Raw genomic sequence first — 25,754 nt, forward strand, 5'->3', positions numbered from 1 at the left:
CTAATTCAGAAAAAGGGAGTGGGATGCAGGCTTTTGCTCTAAATCACTTCACAGTTCTCCACAGCGAAACGCAATATGGCATCTTAAATAAAATCACCCATTTCTGACTCTCGCAGAGGCTGCTGGAGAGCATTCCCTGGCTTCCAGCACAGTTTTATTTCCTCCCTTAGAGAGGCAGACCAGCCTTGACTGAGCAACTGATTTTCATGCATCCCTTAAACCAGCATTCCCTGCCATTTCTGAAGGACAGCACGCTTCGCTAGCTGTCTCTTTCTCCCCGTTTAAATAACACGAGTTTGGGGTTTTTCTCCTTCCCCAGCTCATTTCTGCCTGCCTGCAAAGTGCTTTTGAGAACCCGGCGACGCAGCCTGCCACAGGAGCAGGGACTTCTGTGGAACAGCGAGCGGTGTTGGCAAGGATTAATCCCGCCGTAGAGAGCCACCCTGGCCTTTGAAGTGTTACAGGGGGAAGGTAAGTGGAGAGTCGAGTCGTCGTTTCCCGCCCCCCCACTCCAACCGCTCGCGGCCCCGGGCCCGTCGCCGCCGCCGCTCCCGGGCAGCGTGCGGCGGCCCCGCAAAGGGTTAAGGCCGCCTTGGCCCGGCGGTGCTGTGCGTATGCAATAATCTGTGTGGCTCTCTTGGCCGCCTGCCAGAGTATTGCCTTGCCTCCTCCTCCTCCTCCTCCCTTCTCTCTCCCCCCCCCCCCCCCTTTTTTGCATGAAGTAGGATCCTTGAGCTGTTGCAGAGGCAGCCAACTGCTCCATATTTGGCTTCTATTACCCATTTACATGCTGGAGAGAGGAGAGGGAGCGAGCGCTGTACCGCAGACATCATTTCTACTAGAGTGGTGGAGACATCCCGGACCTGTGTCACTGCAGGGGGAAGGAAAAAAACCAAACAAACAAAAAAGCAGACCCAAGCCCCGTGATCAGCTAGGAAGACATTTGTATGTGAGTCTCCCTCTGACCCCCCCTCCCCCGCCAACCGCACCTCCACTGACACTTTACAGTAAGTGGCTTTTTCTTCCTCCTCTGCTTTCTGCCTCCCCCCCGTCCCCCGGCTTCTTCCCTTGTTTAGACTGCAAACCGCCGGCAATTTCCAGCTGGAAAAACACGGGGTCGCGGGGAGGGAGGGCAGCGCACAGCCCACCCCGCCGCGGGGCTACAGTCCGCCTCGCTGCGGCCGCCCCCGGCTCGCCAGGGCCCGGCCCGGCCCGCAGGCGCTGCCGCGCCGGGCTCGGCCCCGGGGGAAGGAGGGTGGGGGGAGCGGCCGCGAAATGGCCGAGAGCGCCGGCTCAGGGAGCGGAGCGGGAGGTGCGGACGCACGGCGAGCCCCGCCGCGGGAGCAGGGGGCCGGGGACACGCACTGGGGCCGGGGCGGCCCCGCAGCGGGAGCCGCTTGTACAGCGCTGCCCCCCCACCTCTTCCCGGCTCCTTCCTCCTTCCTTACCACCCCCACCCCCCCTCGGCCCGGGCGGGGTGTTGGTGGCCGCGGGGCCGGTGGACATTTTGCGAGCCGCGGCTGCCCCCGGTGCGGCGGTCTCGGGGTGTGAGACTGCGCCTGTGTGTGTGTGTTGTGCGCCGTGCGTGTGGCGACACGGGGTGTATGTGTATGTGTGTGTGTGTCTGTGCGTGCGTGTGGCTGCGCGGTGCGGGGGGGCTGTGCGGAGCGTGTGCGCCGGGCGGGCCCGGCGGGGCGCAGCGCGGGGCCGGCTGCCGGCAGGGCCGGTCGCCGCCGCACGGCGTATGTAGTACGGGGCTGGGCGGCAGCCGGAGGGTGAATGAAGCGAGGAGGAGGAGGCGGCGGTGGAGGAGGAGGCGGCGCTGGGATGTGCCCGGCAGCGGCCCCGCTCCGCTTCACTCAGGGCCCAGGCCGGCTGCAGACGCCACCCGGTACTGCCGGCCGGGGAGCGGGGGCGGGAGGGGCAGCGCCGGCGGAGGGACGGGGCGGGAGGCCCGGCGGTGCGGGGGGGGTTGCTCCGGCGGGGCCGCTGCCCGCGGCGTCCGGCCGGCGGCGTCCCGGGGCGGCCGCGGCGAGCGGGGCCGGGGTTCCCCGCCGCCGCCCCGGGGCTCCGCTCGCGTCCAGCGGCGGCCACTGCCCTCCTGCCGTTCGCCTTCCCCTTCCCCCCTCCGCCTCGGGGTTGGCTTCGGTCGGGCTGGGTGGTTTGGGTTGTGGGGGATATTTCTATTTATTTATTTATTATTTATTTATTTATTGCTTTTATTTTGCCGAAGGCATCGTAATCTACCGGCAGAAAAACAAATAAATAACCCCTTGTACGTTTGTGGGTGCTGAATCCATCAATGCGATTCTGAAGGATATTAAAGTCTAAATTAAAGCGTGCTGGAAAACGTTAGCTCCTACTGTAATAGTAATAGTGATAATAATAAAATGACAGAATTGGGAGCGATTTACATGTTATTGAAGAGGAGGAATTACTGAAGAGTAATAATAGAAAAGAAAACAAGTCGGAAGCCCGTTATATAATGCACTGTGTAGATAACAAGAGCGACAGGCTATTTTTATTTTGTTTACCGTATGCTGTGTAATAGGGACTCCTCAGAGCAGCATCTCTCCCTTGAGAGCCTGAACTCCAGATAGAATTGGGGGAAGCATTTTAAGCATTCCTGTTATGCCCAGACGAAGAAATCCGGGTTTGTAAAACCGTCATCCTTACAAATGTTTTCTGTGTACGGATCTGCAAGGGTGCAGGTAGATGACCTTTGCCGGAGACCTTTTCCCTTTCATATGGTAAAAAAAAAAAAATCATATTCTATAATGCAGGTTACACTTTAACCTTTAACGCTCATGGTTATGTATTTTATGCAGTAATGGTTACTTTACGTGTCAGATGTGGTTAGGCATAGTGAGTTACTCTGCTTCCGCACTGAGAAGTCAAGGACTTTTAATTTCAGTTTCGAACGAAGCCTTCCCCTGAAGGAAAATCCCAGCTTCGTGTTAATCTATTTCGGTTCGGGTGATGGACACAGTTCAGTTTTATGCTACGGAGCAAGGGTTATGAATGAGGGAGAGGGAAATTGAGAATGGCTGGGGAAAATATTACGCCGTAGTTATTTTTGTGATGCTGCGAGATAATAGTAAGTTGTAATTGCACGTTATTGCACCTAATTTGTTCATAAAACCATCTGGGTATTTTACGGGCAGCAGGTTTTTTTAAAAGGTGGCTGTAATCTCCTCACTTTTTACATAAGGCAGAGGTCGATAGATTTTCCTCCGCACTCGCCTGCCTGTCTGTCTGTCTCTCCCATCGTGTAGCGACATGTCAGCGGTGTAGGCTTTCAGCGCCGCTTACTCCAGCCTTGATCAGTCATGTAATTAGATCAGGCTGCCATGGTAACAGACGATATTCACCGTCCAGTCAGGTGTGCGTGCGGCTGGCAGCGACCCACCGGGCTCCCGCCAGCCCTGCCCGCGCCGTGCAGTGCCGTGCCGCCGTGCTGGGGTACAGCTGCGGCCACCACGGGCTCGCCGAAAATTGGAGGGCCGGCGCTGGCTTCCTCATGGCTGAGCTGCTCGTGGAGGGTGTTGTGTGCCTACTCTAGTGTCAGGCGGATGGGACGGTACGTGGCACGCTTAGCAGGTTAGCCAAATCGTCAGTACCACTTGCGTGTCTTACTAGCAAATTAGCGAAGGTGTGGTACATTGTAAAAATGCTTTTGGCTTATAAAAGCATAAAAGTTTCTCTGGAGTTTTCTTTTTCTTTTTTTTTTTTTTTTTTTTTTTTTTCTGCCTGGCTCATTTAACTGTTTGGTGGCTGTAATGGTGTTTGTGAGTTTGTAACAGTTCCCATTCCAGCGTTCATAGTTTAGGCCACAGGCTTGTTATTCTCCACCCACATACTGTACTTTACACCATCCGGCCAGTAAAATTAAAAACAGTGATACCCGATATCACTATCGTCACTTAGATTTGTTAAGTCTCTCTGTAGTTATTAGCAAGGTCTAGGCCCTTTTTTGTTTTAAGTGAAAGCTGACTTGATTTTCTATTGATGAAAAAATAAGTATATACTATTAAACACATTTTCTTATCATTAACTAGTTTCTGGTTTTGTTTTTTTTTTTTTGTTTGTGCTCATCAAAATATTATAGCCATAGATTAGAGACTTTCTACCACAAAGTTAGTAATACCTTGAAAAAAATATGCAATCTGATTAGCTTCAAACTGCATGCTGCTCTTAAAAATATATTTAACTGAGGAATGTATATTTGTCTTCATTCACAGTGTTTGGACACCTCTCTTTTGAGCCAGTTTTTCACAAACATAGGTATAATTTTTTAAAGGCATCAAATTTGGCACTCTGTTGTGATGTCATAAATCTGGAGTGACTCCAGGGGACAGGACTGTGAGCCACTTACATGGTTGTATATCTAGAATAACTCCATTTGTTGGACTTAATCCAGGCATGTAGTAAAGTAACAGAGCTCAGAAAGTGATCTGCTGCGTATCACCATTATTTTCTCTATATCTTTTTACGGCAAAAAGCATTGTGGGCTTAAATAGGATTTTTTCCTGATTAGGGAGCTGCGTTAAGTGTCTGCAGAAGTGGTTAACACCCCTATTCCAGTCACTAATCTTGCATGCACTTACACTAATATTGAACTTGGCCCAGAGGATTTCGTGTCTCAGTGATGAGAAATCATCAGCACCCACAGCTCCCGAGCGTTTGTAGTACCAGGGTGGAACATAATGCAATCCAGAAATATCTCAGTAAACCAGATATATTTAATCTCTCTGATGGTAAGAGCACCGGAGCTGGAGGAGGTAATGAGAAACGCCTGTCGGTGGTTCGGCTCTCACGGTGCCAGGCAGCTGGTGGTCTCGGGTTCGGTGTTACGAGTTTGCAGGTCTCAGCCCCCCTGCCCAGCAGAGGCATTTCTCCTCACAGGGGCAAGGGCACGGGGAGTTTTTGGGTAGTTTCCTACACCCGAAGTGCAGCTTTTCAGTGCCTCGACTAACTCGGCCCTTTTTCTTAGGAGAGAAGATCCTCTGCTCAGCACAGCCCCCTCCGTTTTGGGCCTCTGTACCGAGGAGGTGGCTTGAAATAGAAGAGCCTGTTAGGAGGATGGGCTGGAGAGTGTGGAATAATCGTACGCAGGACGACTCCTGTAGAGTGAGCCCTTGTGTGCCGCATGCTGCTTATGCATATTTTATTTTAAGACAAATTACCTGTGTGACTAAGAGCGTTAGAAAGTAATTATTTTCAAAAAGGCCATATATACATAGTTAAAAGACTTTTTGAAAATAAGCAGTGCGTCTTTTCTCCCTTGTCCTTCTGGCTTGATTGAATTTATTTAGAAAAGTTGAAAAAACTACCCTTGTTTTAAAAAGCATTTACAAAAGACCTGGAATTTCACTTAAGAAAAAATTTTATGTAATAGATCCAGTGGCCTAGTTTCCTGTTAATTAAGAAAATAGACACTTAAATGCAGCCACCTGAAAAGCAGCTAAGGATTTAAACCTCAGAATTTAAAAAGAATCGTTTTAGTAATGTAGCCAGTGAAACAAAATCAAGGCCTAATTTTTCCCCTCGCTGAAGTTTAGCAGCACATCTTGGCAGGTGGCAGGCAGGGTTATCACTGTCGCCGTTCATACGGTGTGCTGCTTTTGTTGTGGTGCGCTAATTGGAGGGCAAACGCGCCGAAGCAGCGTGGCAGGCTCTGAAGGAAAGGCCTGTCAGACCTGCGCGGATGGTCTGAAGAGAGGCAGCTCACGCCGGTGCCGCTCGGGAGCTGTGGGGCTGCGTGACAGGCTCGGGGTTGTGCATGATTTGGCGGCTTTGGAGGATGGTGTGGGTACCGCGAGCGCCATTCACGGGGCACAGGTAACAGGTTTAGTTGTAGGGCACTTCTGAGACGGCTGTAACCAGCTCTGCTTTAAGATATAAAGAATATAATTAGCGTGAGAAGCAGAAGTGTGGCAGGCTCGGCACAGGTAGATATTTCATTGCAAAGAAATGATGTGCTGTGTTCCAGTGACTTCAGTAGCCTGAGCTTTGCAAACTGAAAATCCTGGCCTCATCCTTTTATTTTACTTTTATGCAAGACTCTAAGTGCGATAAATAAATAAATAGGTATTTGGACAAAGGCATTATATTTTGGAATCTTGTTCAGTGTTTCACGTTCTGTGTTTAAAGAAATTGAAGGTTTTTACTTGGTTCTGGCTGAGCTGATACATGACTAATGTTTTAAAATGTCAGGAACTTTGCTGACTCCTGACTTTTGCAAAAAGATAAAAACCCCATCGATGACCATATTTCCTTTTTGATCTCAGTGCATGTGTTGAGAACATAATGCTTCTTTTTTTTTTTCCCTTTCCCTCAAAGCTGTAGTCTGAGGTGGTTGTGCAACACAGGCACAGGCAAATCTGTGTGTGTGTATTGGTCCCACTCTGCAAAGTTAGTTTAGTACGTGTCCCAGTGAGGGTTTTGCTGAATGAGGATTGATTAAAGAAGCTATCTAGAGTTAAGTGTGTGTGTAAATCCTTCCATAAATAGGAACGAGTAAGTATGCTTATGAACTAAAACAACAAAAATGCTTCTTGGCGAGGGAGAAATGGTCCTACTAAATCCTTTTATTGTCCCAAGAGTGATAATGATATTTGGTGAGATTCCAAGTGAAAAACCAAAATGTATGTTGTTTAATATGTGATGTCAGCAGAAATTCGGTGCTGGCTCTTTGTAATTATACTGAGTAAAAATATAGAAACAGAAAAAATAACCCATAACATTGGTAGAGTTTTCCTTTGTTTGTATTATTTGGGGATTTGCAGTAATATGCATTGACTCTAGGATGCCACTATTAATGACAGAATAGTGCGCAAGGTAATGTCATGTTCCCAAAGCTGATTATTTTTCACCTAATAGTAGTAGCTGCAGCAATATGTTTTCTGGATGATGCCCCTCCTTAAATAAAACATGTTCTGTTGGCAGTGAAGACAGTCATCTCAACCCGCTTATGATTCTTCACCTCATTAAGATCACATTTAGAAAAAGAGCACTCAGTTTGAATAAATGGGCTCTGCTCTCTATGTGCTCTGTCTGCAGGATTAAATCTATAGCTTATTTGTGCTTGAGTAATAGCAAAAGCAGTCTCTGTCAGTCTTCATTGGGCTGTCTTAGCATGTTGTAAATTGTTTGACGCTTAACTGTGTTTTTGTTTCTTTTTATTTTGGTTTCCATCTCCTCAACTCCTGGATCAACAGCCACATTGCAGGCCAAGCCAGATGGGCAAGCAATACAAGCTGTGAATTTATTCTTGACCCCTGCCGGACAGTGACCACCTTCCTTTCTGTCTTCACCACGCAGATATGCACTGCCAATAAGGTGAGAAAATGATGCTTTTTTATTTCCTCGAAGAAGCGTACACTTTCTACTCTGGGCTTTAATTAGCGTGGACACCTTACCGGTATCTGTACAGTTACCTACCCATGATTTGTACTTCCCTTGTCTGACAGTAGAGGTCCTTGAGAAACTCTCCTCGGAAAAATTCCATTAACTCTGGTGACTCAGTTCGGTGACTTACAGGACAGTGGGTTCCAGATGAGTGATTTTAATGCTCACCTCAGGTCAGAGCATATTCAGTTACTAAAAGATGATAGTATGAATGAGAAAGTTTACAGGCTTTGATTTTTGTTGTGAAATGCCACGCGTAAAATTGTATAAATCCTCCCGTCACTTTTATGTTAGTTTTCCGTGATTCTTGTTGCTTGCAGCCTTCTTGACTATTCTAGTGTCCTGAGTTCCTCCTGTGCACTAAACCTTTTCTGGCATAAGGTTACTTCCCAGGATAACTAGTCATACTGACATGCCTGGATGTCTTTTTACTCTGGTTTGAGGAATGTTTTCAATTCTTCTGGGTTTTTTCCCCCTAAATGCCGTAGCCAGACAGGATGCAATAGTGCACGTATATCAATCTGCTCTCTTTCTCCTCTCTCTCTCCTTCCCGTATGGTTGCGGAGAATACCTTGAAAAGAACGAGTCTAAAGGCTCAGTGATCATACTGCCAATAAAAAGAACATAAATTTTTATTTTATTTCTTTAATCTGATTGTCATTAAGCCAGCCTGGATTTTTGGACCTGTTACACGATTTTTGAGTGCTTGGGATTGGCAATACTGCTAATGCTTAAAAAAAAAAAAAAAAAAGATAAAGGTCATAAGAAAATTGCCTGTGTCTTTAAATAAAAGAAAATGAAATGTAGTGCTTACTTGCAGAAAATCAAAGGATTTTTTTTTTCTACTTACAGCCAGAAAACTTAATTACTACAGCGTTCTGTTTATGAGGGGCTGATCAGAAGGTCTCCATTGCAGAATAACTTTTTAATGTATACAGCATGTCATAGAAAAGTATACGGCACATAAATTACGTTTTATTGTGGCTGTGGGGAAGGGTGCTGTGCTTTAAAGGGAAGTTGCCTGAGCAAGTAGTTACATGCAAAGTCATGCCTGTTACGGTTTTACACATGAGCTTGGATGGTGGGGGTGGATTGTAACCACTATATCTCTTCGGAGCAATAAGAATTTATTGAGAGTGAAAAACCAGACAAAGTGCCCGTGCGCTGACAAGTTTCATCTTTCCAGTTTGGAAGAAAACTGACTTGGTAGCAGCTATTGACTTGGGAGATTGAATCGAAGAAAGCTTTTTGTTATGACATTATGATTCCCCCAAAGCGTTTCATTTTTTTCAGAATTAGCTAGTGCCTTGTATGAAATTGTATTTATTTGCAGAAGTGATTACTACAGGAAAGGCTTATATGTATTAATTGGAAGAAGTAATAGTTTATAGTGTAGTGGTCAAATCCTATGAATAATCAAATTGTGTTATCCACAATGTACTGTGAAGTCACCTCGAGTGTTTTAGCATCTAGCATTTCTTGTGATTGCCTGAAAAAGAGTGTAGTAGATGGTAAGCAAATATTTTGAATAAAAATATAACCTATTTAAATCGGGTGCAGAGGCATGACAAGTGCATAGTACTATACCACCTTTTTCTGTACCAGTGCAGCTTGAAGTACAGTGTTGTGTTTTAGGACCTTAGATAAGATTTGTTTTGGCTTCTTTTTTTTCTTGTTGGACATTTTAGTCACTGAGTTTGGGGTACCTCTGTTGGCCTTGTTAGTTGGTTCTCATTTTCTATAGAGAATGATCAAGGCACACTGTACAGCCAAATAAGTGAAATAAAAGTTATTGGGGGAGAGACTGCCTGCTTATAAATCTCTCTGTCACTGGGTGTACCAGGTGGGAGTTCACAGTAGTGACATGTGAAAGAAATGTGACCAGGTGCTGTGCAGCCACGGGGAGGTCCTGCAGCTGGAGATGGAGCATCCCACACTCAGATCCATTGTACTTGCCGCTTTCGCATTTGTTTCAGGGTAAAGGTCATGACAGCCCCTCTCCATTTCAGGCAGACCTGGGTTATTACCACAGAGTCTGTCTGAGGGACCAAACGTGAGATGCGTTTGAACGCATGCAAAATCAGATCTCAGAAACCTTACTTAGGGCCTGATGGCCCTACATGTGTGTTCATGGCTCTACTCGCATGAGGACTCACATGGCTTCGGGGAGTAACGTTGCTGTTGCGTGCAAACTCCAGGTGTGGTGGTGTGGTCACCCTTCCAGTTCAGCCAGCCTCCTTGCAGAGCCTTCTAAGCATCTTGCCTGAATAAGGATCAGTAAAAGTAAAATTAATTAAATAAATAGGTATATGGCTTTATGTTATTTTTTTTTTTAATCATGACTTTAGTTGATTTTAGCCTGCTCTATGAAACATAGAGTTATTTTCATTTGTTCAGAGCGTGCACTTCCTCCTTCCACGTAGGCAGAGGACTCAATGCTTTCTTTTAAACAGTTGTGTTGACAGGATTTTGTGTGAGACACTGGATATTTTAACAACTAAAAAGTTCTTATTAATCTTTTCCACTGTTGAGTCACTTGGTATCTGTTAATCATACTATAGTATTGGGTTGAATTTACAGCTGCAGCCCATTTGTAAGAACTTATTTTTTTTTTTCTGAATTTTCCGTAAGTAAGTTTGTACACTACCTAACGTGACTTATTTTTTATGTAAGACATAATTCCTCTTTCCTCCAGACTTCTGGCTACTACTCCCTGTAAATGGACAACAATCTGTCCTTTTAAAATACTTTGTAGTGAACATAAAAAGAGCTAATGCATCTCTGTATTAGTGTGTCCAGTGGTGGCTTTTTGACTGCAACATTGATGTCCTTTTATCCGAGCTGGTTTTATTTCTTCCTTCTCATACTGTTCACTAAGGCCTACTACAATGACTGTAGGGCTAAAAGAAGGTACATTATGGAGATTTTGAATGTATTAGTAGCATAAGTGATATGAACTAGGTATAATTGGATAGCAATTAGATTTTTTTTTTTAATTGTTTGTTTTGTATGTAGGTGAATAACTGTGAGGTAAATTACATGAAGTGATGTGAGTGCAGACTGACATGTTAGAAATGAGGCTTTGCCATCCCCTCAGCCCTACTACATCACCTCAGCCCTGATCTTTCACATTTTTGCTCTGTTGTTCCTTCAGCAGATGCTGGAGATCTGATGTCTGACTGATTGGCAGTTTTGTAACAGTTTAAAGTGTAAATGGAGTTGGGTGTTCTTTCTACATAATAACACGAGGCGTGTGTTCCTAACAATATAAGCCAAGATCTGAGGTTTGATTCACCTTCCCGCTTCTGTTTTAAAAATATATATCTGCAAGTGGAATAAGATACTTGCTGTCCCACATGCTGTAACTTGTTGGTGTTACTTTAAAGCATGGTCTTTAAGATATTAGAGTAGTATATCAAAGAGACGGAGAAATTCTAGGTGCTGGGGGCTGAAGGCGGTGAGATGACTCGCTGCGACATTTGACTGTGTATGAGCCTCAGCATCCGTGTGCACCCTCCTCCCGCCCTCCCCTCAGCTGTGTGTGTTGAGCAGGGTCGTACCGGTGGGTTTTGCCATGCCTTGGTACCAGAGGTATGGTTTTGGGTCACAGTTAGCCCTCAGTACCAGGGGTATGGTTTTGGTTGAAAGTTAGCCCGAGTGGCAGCGTCTGGGTTTGAGTGTGTTAGCTGAAGAGTTCCTCCTGGTGAGATGCTGCGATGGAGGCAACCCCCAAGTCTGAAAAATCCTTCTTTATTTTCTGATCAGTTACTTAGCAGCGATCAACCCATTTTGGGACTAGCTGCAAACCTGACTTAAGGATTTATTGAGTCACTCTTTGCTCTATAAAAAGTGCAAATGTTGAAATGTTTCTCACTCATATTGGAGCGTGGTTGTGACTGTTACCACATTTTTGTTTGTCAGGTACCCACGCGTGAAGGCCCTTGTAGTTTTGTAAATGTAGCATTTCTGTGAGGCCAGCTACTTAGAGAAAGTTAGGCTTTAACAGAGAAGAATAATTTCAAAAAGCTGGCCTTAATCCTCCTTTCCCGTTCTGGGAATTTTTATGCTAGTGAACATTTTCTCATTGGTGCTGTTCCTTTTCAGTGCTAAGTGTAGTAACTGAGTAGAGAGTGATTTTTCAAACTAGTATGATAGTAAAAGTGTTTCTCCTCTTCCTTAGCCCCTGAGCTCATCCCCTTCCTGTTACTGTGTCATGTTAAGAGCTTTCCCCAGATACTCTTGACAGCAAGTAGATCCAGAATGGTTTGAAAATTCAGTGTATACAAGAGGGGAAAAAAACCCTAGTAGATAAATGCTCTAGAAGAAGTTGTAAGTTTATTCTCCATGTACCACTAGTGGTTAAAAACCCATAGCACTGATCATATGTAATACATTTTTATTTACAGATTAGTAGACTCTACTCTGACATATGACTAACAGGGAAGCCACTCCCTTTAACAGTTGTATGTCATCTGCTTCAGAGAACTAATTACTTGGCAATTCCCATTTGATAATTCCCTCTTTATTTTCTGATGAGTTACTTAACAGTGATGAGCTTGTTGAGCAGAATACCGTGCTTAATCTGTGCTTCAGAAACTACAGTGCAGGCCTGGGGATATCATTGTATTGTAAATGCTGTTTAGCCTTGCCATAGGAACACTGAAACCGCACTAAGACATGTTAACAGCTCACAGTTAACGGTAAGCTTAACGTGAGTGATGCAGCATTTGACAAAAAATAAAAGGGGGGTTTAGATTAGTGTTGCACTGCAAACAGGATGTTAAATACTTCATTTCTCCAAAAAAACCCCAACCCAAACCCTAGCATAATTTAGACATCAAGAAGCAGAAGCTTGTGTCAGGGATATCTCCTGTGTATCAGTTCTCCTCTCCACTGAAATAATAATTTAAAGGAAATGTTATTCTTTAAAAAAACCCCACTATTTCTTGTAATACCCGTTTGACAGTTCAGCTGATACTGATAGTTGTTGTTTTAATATGAGTTATTATACTTAAATAGATTATCACTGTGTTTTCTCTACTGTTACCTGTTTGTTTTGTTTGTTTTTTTTGTTTTTTTTTTTTTTTTTAATTCTTCCCCAGTCCCTTTTCACATTCTTTTACTCTAGTGGCCACAGCAACCCTTGTTTCTAGCCAGGGAATGCATTACAAGTCTCGCTGCTAATTACAACATCCCAGTGTTCCCAGAGGGTACCTGCGTTCAGCGACGCTCAGCTGCAGCGCCAGCTGAGGGGATTTATGGGGTGAAGTGACCTCGGGCTGCTCATGGCAGTCCTGGGGAGAGGTCAAAGTCAGTCTCTCCTGCAGATCAGGAGTCAGATGGGTCCTGTTCAGACCCAGCATCTCTGAAATTCAGCCGTGTGAAGCCGTGCTGTTTGAATTTCATTAAAATCTTGTTACTTGCTTCAGTAGAGGCAGGTTTGTGGATCAGCTGCAGTCCCTTTGACTAGCTGGTGGCATTATCCCATAGATGCTGCTACCTGAAGAATTGCATTTTAGCCAAGCTGGTGCTGTAAGCTGAGAATTGGGCTTTCTTCTACTTGAGTAAGAAGTGGTAGTATTTTGTGTATTAGCTCACGTGACATTGCATCATCAGGCTTGCTGATTTATTAGATATTTACGGTGATATCTTTTGGCCAGCACTGAAGCTGTGTCACAGGCTTGTTTTATCAATGAGAAAAACGCATTTTTACATAGTTACATGTGTTTTTTGTAAAATTAATCAGAGGAACAGTAATTTATGAAACACAGAATTCAGAACAGATTAATCTGCTTTAATTGTGTTCATGAAGTACACCAGCTATAAAATCTTTTGAAAAGAATATTAATCAAGTTGATCAAAGATGGCTTAAAGTACAGAATTTGAATATGAACACAGTTGCTTTCTATCTGTCTGTATTTTTGCTGTAGCTTGGGTGATTGCTTTTAATTTTTTTTTTAATACAAAAATAAGTTGTATTTTGCTTTTTGGATTTTTTTTCTTTCTACAGAATGTGTCATGTTTTAAAAGCAAAGATACAAGAAGGTAAAAGATAAAATTTTGATTTTTTAATAAAATACAGTTAAGTAAGGAGGATAGTAAAATAAACCAAAAACAAACAGAAGGTCATTGAACCATTTTTCTGTTTTTTGTGGGTTTTTTAAAATTTATTTTTGATCCTGTTTATTTTTTTTAATGACTCGAGATATCTCAGGTTGTGCTGTTATATGCGTTGCTGAAAACAAATCTTGCATAAGAATCAGTAAAGGAATATGACTGTGAGCAGAATGCCCCAGCTGCCATCTGAAAGGTTCACTTACACACCTGGGAGTTGTCCCTTGGCAGATCGTTCTACAGACCATCGTAGCTGTTGTGGAGGGACCTGTATCCTGAGCAGCGGTGTCAGATTCATTTTACAGAGGCAGCCAAATTGCTGCTAGATGGTGAATCGGCCTGGTCTTCACCCACCTGCCCGGAAGTGCTGTGTCTGCCTGTGGATTGCCCAAACCACCTTCTGTCCACCTTCCTCTTCAGACCTAGCAGCATTTCCCCAAAGACTGGCTCAGGCAGCATTGCCTATGACTTCAGAAGAAATTGTGCCCAAGGACTACAGATTTGGCTCAGGGCTTTTTCTTGCCTCAACAAAGGGAGGCAATGTTCTTAGTAATTGAGATTGAACTTTTGAGTAAAATGTTTGGGCCCAGAGATGCTGATACAGATATTTCTATCAATATTTGTGCAAGTAAAACAGTACCGTATGAATATTGTGAGCGTGATCATTCAGTTAATACAAGATTTTAACTTCATACTAATGGCTTAAGATTTGAACATCTAGTTTAAAACCAACTCATTAACATATGGTAGAGATTGCTGATAACTGCTGTTGTCTCCCTGACACCCAAATGAAACTGTACCTTACCCCATACTTTATTACAAATAAGAGAACTAACATCCTAGGTTTTGTATTTCTTTCCTCTGGATTCTCTTTCCCTTTTTCTTCACCAGCTACCCTGATGCATGTTAGCCTGACTCTGTTGTGAGCAACACTTGATGATGAAGTAGTCAAAGATGAACTGGTAGATCTGGGCAGATGCTTTTTCCTTTGCATCTCCTGGTTTGTAGAACTGTGAAGCTGTTTCACCTCTTTGGTTAGGTCTTGTCTATCTCCTCTTTGAATCAGGGATGATTTTCAGATTTCCTGTTACCAGTCTTCCTAAATTTTCTTGGATCTCTGCTGTGATCTGGCCTGATATTTTTATTATTAATGATACAGCCTTGGAAATCACTTGTGATTTCCTTTGTGAGCTTGACAGCTGATGAATTAAATTGTGGGGAGGTAAGTGACACAGCATTGCAGTCTCTGTAACATGTTTTGGGGTCTGCGTTCTATTTTATGGGGAAAGAGGATGATGATGTATCTTATGGACCAATAATCTATAGTTTAAAATTGCACTATGTGTTTGTTTGGATAGATGTGTTAAATATTGACTTAAAATATATGTGATACTACAATACTGGAAGGAATGAAGAAGGAGTAAAAATCTGTATATTGTTCCATATTTGCACAGGGTGACAGAGTAACTCAGTCCCGGTGCCTGGTCTTCATCTATGAGAATGATACAAACCAGTATGAGTACGTCCTACCACTTGTTGGCAAGTTTATTTTGATTGCAGCTCAGCAGCAGCTTCAGGGGGAATACAGTGTGTAGGGACTGAGTGAATTAAAGTAATTCCTGAGTGGAAGTATGACATTTGTTACATGACACTACAATCCAGGTGTTATTATCTGTTAGAGTACAGCCAGAAAGGGCCCTAAGGAAAATTGAGGTGGGTAGGAGGTTTATAGTAAGCATCTGAAATACATTAAACAGCAGCAGTCAAGTACACCCCTGTTACCTAAGGAGTCAAGCTTGTTGAATGTCACGTTGGCTGTATGGAATGGAAGAAATGCAAACTAAGACACGCTTCTGCTACGTGTGCAGCTCTGCTCCGAAGTGCGTTCATCTGAGCTGTCAGCTGGCTGGCTGTGGCGTTTGGTGCTGTTTGTACAGCTGAGCCAGAGTGTCTCTGTGAAACCACTATTGCTGTGCAGCCTCTGCTGCAGCAACCAGGTTGTTGTCATAGCATAGTTTGGGTTGGAAGGGACCTTCAAAGGTCATCCAGTCCAACCCCTCTGCAATGAGCAGGGCCATCTTCAGCTAGATCAGGTTGCTCAGAGCCCCGTCCAGCCTGGCCTGGAATGTCTCCAGGAATGGGGCATCTACCACCTCTCTGGGCAACCTGGGCCAGTGTTTCACCACCCTCATTGTAAAACATTTCTTCCTCATGTCTAGTGTGAATATCCCTTCCTTTAGTTTAAAACCATTACCCCTTGTCCTGTTGGAACAGATTCTGTTAAAAAGGCTGTCCCCATCTTTCTTGTAGGCCCCTTTTAAGTACTGAAAGGCCGCAATAAAGTCTCCCTGGAACCTTCTCTTCTCCAGGCTGAACAACCCCAACTCTCTCAGCCTGTCCTCACAGGAGAGGTGTTCCAGCCCTCTGATCATCTTGGTGGCCTCCTCTGGCCTCTTTCCAACAGTTTCATGTCTTTCCTGTGCTCAGGGCTCCAGATCTGAACACAGGACTCCAGGTGGGGTCTCACCAGAGCAGAGGGGCAGAATCACCTCCTTTGACTTGCTGACCACGCTCTTTTTGGTGCAGCCCAGGGTACAGTTGGCTTTCTGGGCTGCAAGTGCATTGCTGGCTCATGTCCAGTCTTTCATCCACCAGTATCCCCAAGTCCTTCTCTGCAGGGCTGCTCTCAAGCCCTTCATCCCCCAGCCTGTATTGATACTGGGGGCTGCCCTGACCCAGGTACAGGACCTTGCACTTGGCCTTGTTTAACCTCATGAGGTTCACATGGGCTCACTTCTTGAGCTTGTCCAGGTCCCTCTGGATGGCATCCTGTCCTTCAGGTGTGGAGCTGCACCACTCAGCTTGGTGCCATCTGCAGACTTGCTGAGGGTGCAACTCAATCCAACTGTGTATGTAATTGATGAAGATATTAAACAGTATTGGTCCCAGTATGGACCCCTAAGGGACACCGCTTGTCACCGCTGTCCATGCACTACTCTCTGGGTACAACCGTCCAGTCATTTCCTCATCCAGCAAACAGTCCACCCATCAAATCCATACCTCTCCAATTTAGAGAGAGGGATGTTGTGGGGGGACCATGTCAAAGGCTTTACAGAAGTCCAGATAGATGACATCTATAGCCCTTCCTTTGTCCACTGATTTAGTTACTCCATCATAGAAGGCCACTAGGTTGGTCAGGTTATGCTCCTTACTTTGTTTAATGTGAACTTTGCATGTTGTGTGTCACACCAAGGGGCTCACCCCAAGGTAGTGGTTGAATAAGGGGTCTGGTTTGCACCTCCGTTACTTACTTGGGTGGTCTAAATAGAGCCACACAGGTGTAAACGTGGTGTGACAGAGTGTGTGATCTGGCCTGGGGTCTCCAGGTGATGTCAGGGCCCTCTGGGCTGGGAGATGTTGTCGGCAGGTCAGCATTGCTGATCAGATGCTGCTTGTTTGGTGCTGCTGCAGTTGAGCTTTAGCTTGGTTTCTCCTCCAAGCAAAGAGGGAATGAAAACTACTCCTCAGTCAAGGGTTATCGGTCTTCTTTCCTTTCTGTGCCTCATGTGGATGTGTTGGTAAAATGGACTAATCTTTCTCTGTATAGACCAATCAGTATCTTACTCTTTCATCCTTTTGTCCCATTTTAACCTTTTCCAGACTTTATTCTTTTGTTGCTGGCCAATTAATTTTTCTCCTTGCCTGTTCTCTGCTGAGTTTCTCCCATGCTCAGCTGTTCTCACTGCTGCGTATCTGACCTACTTGTACGGCTCCCTCACCAGGTTCGTTACCTGCTTGATACTTTGATTGTGTGTTGGCCCTTTCTTCAGCTTGATTTTTGTGGATGTTGCTCTGTGTCTAAAATCCATTTCTGCTCAGAGGGTTTCAGTACCTCACTAATTTTCTGCGGAACTGCGAATTTGAATGTTGTTTCATCTACCTCTCTTCCTTCCTCGTTAGTCATAGCTGGGTTCTGAGCTTTGCAACCCTGAGATGATCTGCCTGGACAAGCCTTTCACTCTATACAGCCTTCCCCTTCTCCTTATGGGAAAAACCCTTTATTTCTTCTCTGCAGCTTCACTGTGGGTGCCCATTTCCCTGGCTGAACATTGGATTTTCAGTCCCACATGCCTCTGCCAGTTTTCCCTGGTTTCCAGATGCAGAGTCTCTTCAGCAGGCATCTTGCTTTTCAGGCTTGTCAGCTGGTCTCTAACAAATCAGTTGCATATATTTGTTTGTATAATATTGCATACTGTCAATGTTTTTTTAAAAAAAACCAAACCGTTCTTTTCTCTGTTAACCTGAGCATGAGCTGAGAGCCACCCCCCTAGGTCATTTGTTCATAATATAATGAGAGAGTCACTGTTACTTTATTATCATATCATGTGATCTGCTAATCAAAGGATTCTTTTACTGTGTTAATAGCAGCACTTCGAATTGTTAACGTTAGTAAGCTTTAAAAATGTAATGTAATTTTCACATGTCATAGTGGTGGGACAAAAGTAACAGCTTGGGCAGTTTTCCTTGGGTTTCCAGTCATTTTCATACTGTGACTCTGTCTCGGTGGCGAAGTTCTGTACAAGCAGGTTGCAAAACTTTCAAGATAAAATGTAAACTAAACCAAAAAGGAATGTTTGAAAAGCACTTCATTCAAAAAAATAAAAGAAATCAGACATGGTATGCATTTTGAGTGAGGCTCTTCAGTGAGGGAAAAAATTCCCGGACTGCCGTGGGGAAGTACAGGAATGGAGCACAGTACCACTGAATGAGTGACGGTCACAGAAGGTATAAAGTGAAACAACTTGAGAGTTGTGGTGTTGTCTTTTGGTTTTTTATGTGTTTGTTTTTGTATCACTGTGTTTTTGCCAAGAACTGATTATTGGAATGATAATGTGGTTATAGTAGATTTAAAAATCTCTAACTTAATAAGTATTTTCATTGATAATTTTGGAGACTATATGTTTTCTCAAAAAACTAGGCTTTTGATTGAAAGGAAATTGCCAAAAATAATGCTTTTATCTGAAAATTGATACCTCTTCTTGTTATAGATAACACCAAAAAACATACAAACTAAAGCATGTTAGAGGGACATACACATTTTCCAAATGGATTTACTCAATGTATTTAACAATAGCTTGCAGAGAGTTAGTTTCACTTTTCCCTTACGTAGACAATTTCCAAAAGTGAGAGATGCATCTGAAAAAAAACCCAACCACATGCTTATAAGATTATAAAAATTGGTGCAGGGAGCTCAGAGGTATGAGTTGCTACTTTTAAAATTCTCCATTAAAAACAAGACCAGACTCCATATTGATGGAGTCCTTTTAAAGGCAGTGCCCTTTTAATCAGCAAACAGGTCCTCTGTGCATCAAATAATTAAAAATAGAGCAAAGTTTCTGAACAAGGCGTCTGGCAGAAGCGTCTGTACTTCCATCTGTGCATGATTAGCAGAATGTTTCATGATATTTAAATAGCACAAGCTTTGCTCTCTTTTTTATTATTTGTTGTGCTGAAGACCTGTTTGCTTGTTAAGTGGTCTTTTTTGAATAGTTACTGGCAAGGAATCAGGAAAGTGTATGAAGACATCTTGTACACACTGCAAATGCCAAATTGTCCCTTTTTTTACAAAGAGACGCTGCCCTTAGGTTTTTTTTATAGGAGCTTTACCATATCCTTCACTTATTTAAAAAAAAAAAAAATTCTTATGGGCCAGTTCATTTCAGAGGGAGTTTAGCACGTACTGTGGTCACTGCCCATGGACTATGGTTTCACTGATGGGGCTGTTATTTTTACGACCCTGGAGCTCAGAGGCGCATCGCCGTACGAGTACGCGCCAGGCTGTATTTGCAGGGGACGTGTGGCGGCTTGGATGGGCAGGTTCTGCTGGCCGGGCACAGGAGCCGTGCGCCTCATCTGCTGCACACACCGAAGCCTTACCCTCTCAGCAAGGACGTAATCAGCCAGGCAACGGCTTTCCAACTGGTTTTGAGGCTTTAAACTGGGAGACTCCTCCTTGCTGGCAGTCGTTCAGCGTGGGATTGCATGCTTTTCGTCTCTGGCTAGCAGCACAGCGCTTTGCGGTTGTAGCCACTGCTTTCCCTTCATACTAGTAAAGTTTTTGTGTGTGTGTTTTACAGATTGCTGAGCAAGTAGGTGTGCAACAAAAAGGAGCTGCTGCCTGGATGCTGAGTGCGTTGCTGTGGCTGGCTGAGGGTGCTTTTGTAATGGGCCAAGTGCCCAGTTGTTGGGAGCTGGCAGGGAGCTGAGATGCTCTGATGGGCTCAGAGGTCCTTTGTGGAGAGCTGGTATTCAGTCTCTGGACAATTTGTGTTCTTGGATGGACATGGAAAATAAGAGCTTTTGTGGCATGTGTAAGTGGGGTTTTACTCTGTAGCTGGGCTTTTTGTTGGGTTTGGGTTTTTTTCCTTCTCATGTTTGAGAAAGGCTGTCATCCGTGAATACTGACCTGGGTCATCTCTTAGCTTCAGTTCAGGACTTCAGAAGAAATTGTGATTACTACTGAGAGCAAAGGTCTCTCACCTGTCAGCTTAAGTGTATGAACTCAACATGTTCATACCTCAGACAGAACACTGAGAAGCTTTGTCCATGGAGAAAGACCCTGCTACCAGCCTCCACGTGGGGCTCACCTCACCTAGCTAGTGCTGTGTCCATCATGCTGTTTCTGGCCCAATTTCTTTAGAGCAGACAGCTCTGAGGTCTCAGAGCAAGTTCTCCTCAGCCGGATTCTCTCTTACCTGGGCGAGTGGTTGGAAATTCAGGGAGGAGCAGCGGTAGGACCATTTTGCAAATGCCAGTCCATCATGTGGTTCAGCTTACAGACACTCAGGGAGGCCTGAAGGTGAACGAGTAGACGTGGCAGAGCCCTGGAGGGGCAAGAGAAGGAACAGTCATATTTTACTGTATAAGCTCAGGGCAACATGTATGCTTGTTCCTTCAGCTAGGCCTCTCAACTAGGGCACGAAGCAGTTCCACTCACATTTTACCCGCATTGCTTCTAAAACCTGTTAATATTGGTCCCCTTAAAAACTGATTTCTGCAGAAAGAAATAAAATTACTTTTAGAGCTGATTCTTTATCAATCCAGTTTGGTGTGCCTAATAACTATTATCCCTCAAGGAACAGGAAGGAAGATTCAGGCTCATTTTAGACAGACGTATAAAGCTGTGCTGGTAGGTTGCTTAAACTAAGCCACGTTTGTGTTTTGCTCCTAGTACTTGTTCTCAGAATATACCATAATGGATTTTTTGGAACAGCTTCAGCTTGTGTTGTGAATGTGAATTAATTAACATTAGTATGAATTGCATATTGTCCAATGGAATTTGTTTTTCTGTGTCTTCTGTCATGCTCGAGGTTCTTCAAACACTTTAAAATAATGAGTTGTGCTGTAATAGTGCTGTGGCTCTGTAGACAAACATAGCTGTCCTTCTGGGTGCAACAGGAGATCAAATTCAAGGATGGTTCTCCTGATTAGATTGGGAAGAATGCTGTTTGTGATGTTAGTATTACCCCTGCTATTTTTTTAAAAAGCATCTGTGACAGTCTTATTTTGGCAGGCTTGATTTTGCTGTTTATGACTTCATTTATAACTCTCAATGCAGTGTAAACAGAGTGATGAGGAATTGCAGGGCACGTTATTCATGAGCTTTTGTTTAAACCTCATTGTTGCATTTCTAGCCCTGATTATTTCACATCATAACATACTACATGAAAAAGCTTGTAGCCCTTGGTTTCCTGAAACAAAACCAAAGCTTCCATTTGTGACCCTGCAAAAACACATTGTTGCAAAGCAGGTTTCAGCCTAAGATGGCAGGATACTGTTGATTTGTGTGAAAAATGAGAGTTCTTTCAGGTGTCCCCAGGCCTCCTGAGGGAGAAGGAGTGCATTGTATCACTCACAAACAATTCCTTACAGCTGGCTGGAGAGAAGTATGAATAACATCCAATATGCAGGCGTCCCCAAGTACAAGGATTCTAATGGAAAGTTTGATGACCAGTCAGTATAGAGATATTAGCAAGTATTTATGCAACTCAGAGTTGTTGACTACTGTAGACATGTTGTTTTAGGCCCTGCTCCCACTGGCGTTCCTCCTGTCGACTTTCGGAGGGTTCGGGTCAGACCCCGTTGGCTCAAATTTGGAATGAAGTTAAGACTGAAAGAAGCGTGCACGTTCTGAAATCAGCCTCAAGTTTCAGAGGGGAGAACAGAAATAACTGACCAGTACAATGATACTGAAGTACTTTATGTCATGATCAGGCCATACACTGAAAATAAAGCTTTCCTTGAGGTATTTGGGATATTTAATTTTGATCTGTAGCTTGTCTGTTAGTGGAAAGCTTGATAAGCTTTTGTGCATTCCTCATCAAGCTCTTCTTTTGCAAGGAGAAAAACATACCCTCCTAATTAGTGTGCACCTTTCTGAACATGGGAATAGCCATTTGTTATTTTCAGTTTGTACTGTTATATGAAAGCTTCCCCAAATCTTTGGCAGCTTGGTAGGACAGAGTGGCAGTTCAGCGCGTTCTCAGCTGTGAAGCTCTGATACAGCTTGCTCTTAGATATCTGCATCTTATAATAAAAATACCCCTCTTAGCTAAAGATATGTAACCACAGCCTAGTTAATTACAAAAGAAAGAGACTCAACTAAGTACTGAAATGGGAAAAAAAAAAAAGGCAAAAATGGAAGATTTTTTTAAAGCAGTAGAAATGATGAAAGAATTACTATTCCAGAAATATATATAAAAAAAAGCACTCAGTGGTGGTGGTTCACTGTATGTTAAAGTTGCTATCAGATAGGGAATGTGTATGGAACGAAAGTCTGAAATACTAAATATTATAAATTCAATTGATTTTCAGTGCTCAGTTGTGCTCCAGAAAAAGAAAAAATGTGTAGCTTTGCTAGAAACAACAAAAGCCAATTTGGAGAAATGTGTGAGTACTGCAAGAAAAGCTGAACAATACATCTCTATGTAAAATTGCATGTGACTGGTGTAAGTGCTGTTCTGTCACAGCTAGGGTTGCTTAAATTTTAAGCAGGTAGCAAAAATTTACTGTTTAATATTTCATAGATAATAATTGTTCTGAATGCTTTAAATAGCACAGGAAATGTAGTTTCACAAACTTGACATTTGAATATTAATATTGATACTGAAACAGTGTTACCACAAAGAATGCCAGGGCTGCAGGAGGAAAGACAGCATTTTGATCAGATAAGGAAAGAAAAAGTTTTAAAGCATAGGTTGAAAAAATGCCATATGAAAACTGGCACAAGATTACTTTTCCGAATTGGACATTTTATATCCAGTTTTGGCAATGTCCCTATACAGGTAAAGTTGGAAGCAGAGAGATGTTTTTCTGTCATTTCTGTTTTCCCTCCTCTTCCCCCATTTGCCATTTGATAAAGACTGTCTCAAAAAGGTTAATAGCACAGGGCTACAAAGTGTTTTGGATTCACTTGTACAAATACATGAATGTTATGTGAGTTCAAGAAAAGATGCTTAGGGATGTATAGTCTTGTCTATCAATTCTCAAACTCGCTTGAGATGTAGGTTGTTTTCTGTAACATCAACGTTTGGCTGCAGATTCTTGCAAAAACGTGTGGTGAGATCAGAGGAATACAGCACTTTACATACAAGCATACAGTAACTTGCAGCCTACCTACATGATGGAGCCCAAGGACTGTTGCCTCTGTATTCACAGTGTAACAAACCTCCCCCAAAGAGGATGCAAAATAAAGATGGAGACTGGTGAAAATTACTAATGGTACTTTGCAAACAGAAGAGGCCAGCCAAAGCCAAGCCCGTGTGAAGAACAGGGATATATTAATAATGTTTCTGTTCTGTCAGTCTGTGCAGTGCAGTGCTGTTGTGGATGGTGCCCCACTGTCGATGAATCTCTTGATAGCTTTTGGCAATTATGTTGTTATGTAAATGATTTGGTAAATCACTTAGCTGATGATAGCACTGATAGGTACAGTGCTTTCCAAAATTCCTTATCACGGAGCATGTAGAGCACATTTTTGGCATTGTACTGCTGGCATAGGTTGTGCCAGTTTGATTCTAGCTGTTTAGCTTTGTGCAAGCTAGTTAAGGAGTTTTCTGGTTTTGGAGGACAGGAAGGAAAAATTTGTCAGCCTCTTTCTGAAAGTGTTTTGGTAGTTGTGACTTCTTTTTCTCTTCTAAAGTGTATTGTGCCCTTTCAGACTCTCTTATCTTCAGATGTGATTAATGGTAGCTTTTATCTTTAGAATACAAATTAATTTTTAGCTTGCTTTTGCACTGTATAATACTCCTCTTTGCTCAAACTGCTTACGAGACAATTTAAAAAGATAGGTATGTATTTAAAAAACAAACGAACACAAAATACAGTTTACCTTCTGAAATATTTATATATTCATAGTTGTAGGTGCTGCAAGATATTTATGCCAAAGTTGCACCATTCTGATTTGTGAAGTGTGAGCAGCTCCCTTTAGTCATGTGTTACCTGCTGTAAGTAGGAGGAGAAGTTGGGCAGGTCACTGGAACCATTGTAGTGCCTTTGTGTCTTGGTGTGGTGACTACACAGCAACAACCCCTCTGAGATACCTTTTGCAGGGGGATGTTGGGGAATCCCAGATCCCTGGCAGTCATCAGCATTCTTGTCCAAAGGGTGAAACAGCAGCACGTTTATTAAGAAACGCAAAAACCCTGCTGCCGCTGTGACTGTAGAAACTGAGCAAAACTCCTGACCCCCAGGCGATGCCAGTGGTGTTTTAGTGCATCAGAGTTGTTGAATCATTAGGGACCATCTCATTTTCACCGAGGAGACCTGGACAAGATGGTAACAGGTGAAGATTTTACTCTCCAGGGCTGTGCTGTTTGTGAGGTGATTCACAGCATGTATAGAGTGAATGGCAAATGTTGTCCTGGAAGCGTTCCGGTTTGTTATTATTTTGAAGTCATTTTGCCCAGGCACAAATGCTGATGATTGTGTGAGGAGCCTCTGGAGCTACGAAGAGTGGAAGGTGACTTTCCCACAACTGAGGTTAGGTTGTAACTAGTAAATGACATTTTGTGGCCAGCTCTTCACCCGACTATGCAGATCTCTGTTCTAAATAAAAACCAAGAAAATAAAATACTCAGGAGACTTCGGCCTGTCACAAGAAGGGTTGCTGTTGCAGATGATTATATACATGTATTTGGCTGCCTATTCCTAACACCAAGATTTAGAAAAGCATCTTGATACTGAACTACCCAGAAACACAGCGCAAGCTGGGAGTAGTCATACTGAAACAAATTACTTTTTTTACATCCTGTACATGCTTGATTTCTTCAAGTGTTTCCCAAAGTATCTGCTGCATCTGTTGTCAGTGGTAGGATAATAGATTAGATGAATCTTTTTTTTTTTATGCTCTAGTATAGCTGCTCTTAGGGACACAGCAGTAAATTGTTAAGATAGCATTAATCTTCTGATTTAGTGCCTGAACCTGCTCCCTTGATGTTAGTGCAAATTAATGGAATTAGGATCAGACCTTTAAAGAACAAGAATAATAAAAAACCCCTAAACCCCAACCATAGTATCTTCGAGCTGACCAAGTTAAAAATATAAGCGAAAAAATTTGACATACGTCTAATCCTCAGCTAATTTCCATGGTGAATGGTATAATCTTCCATGGAGCTCTGAGTGGCCAACGTGTTATAGTACATCAGGGCCCTATTAATCCATAGATTATTGACAGAGCATATGGTAACTGCTCCAAACTATGCCATATACAACATGCTTTTGTCTTTGTATTATTGTTTAAAACTGCATTATAATATGTCACTGGGGACGTATGTAGTCTTGGGAAAACTGCACTGTGGTATTTGCTAGCAATACGGTACATGACACGGATGTGTACTAGATATTCAGATTACGTATGCTGCAGAATTTGCAGAATTTGTGAATTTGCATTTTAAAATACTTGTCATTTCTGGAAATACCCTGAGGTGTAACTGTCCACAACTTCCCTCTACTCAGTAATTATTAAACATTTGCTTTCAAAGCTGAATGATTCGCTAGTTGGGGAGTGGGTTTCCCAGCTAGTGAGTTTAAAACCTTGCAGTCAGGACTGTGACCCAGAAAGTTTCCTTCCATTATTGCTGTCCTGTTCTTTGATATATGTGAAGTACTGAATACTGTTAGCCAAATGCCCGCCTTCCTGAGTGCAGTTTAGTACTCAGCCCTTTGGAAAC

The 25,754-nt window shown here is 43.3% G+C and overlaps 1 protein-coding gene across 4 annotated transcripts in view; it reads left to right on the forward strand.

The window, feature by feature from the left end:
- Positions 1-406: 406 nt before the first annotated feature.
- ATXN1 (ataxin 1) overlaps positions 407-25,754 on the forward strand; it is a 219,145-nt gene continuing 193,797 nt past the window's right edge. The window contains exons 1-3 of one of the 4 annotated variants that reach the window (XM_082045761.1): positions 407-471; positions 723-1,007; positions 7,221-7,341. The gene's annotated coding sequence lies outside the window, so the exon portion shown is untranslated. Of the gene's footprint in view, positions 472-722; positions 1,008-1,831; positions 1,892-7,220; positions 7,342-25,754 lie in introns of those variants that run through there. The other 3 variants (XM_082045760.1, XR_014183358.1, XM_082045762.1) reach the window with 3 other exon arrangements.

This window comes from Streptopelia decaocto (genome assembly GCF_964273445.1).
Source record: "Streptopelia decaocto genome assembly, chromosome: 2".
Classification (NCBI taxonomy): Eukaryota; Metazoa; Chordata; class Aves; order Columbiformes; family Columbidae; genus Streptopelia; species Streptopelia decaocto.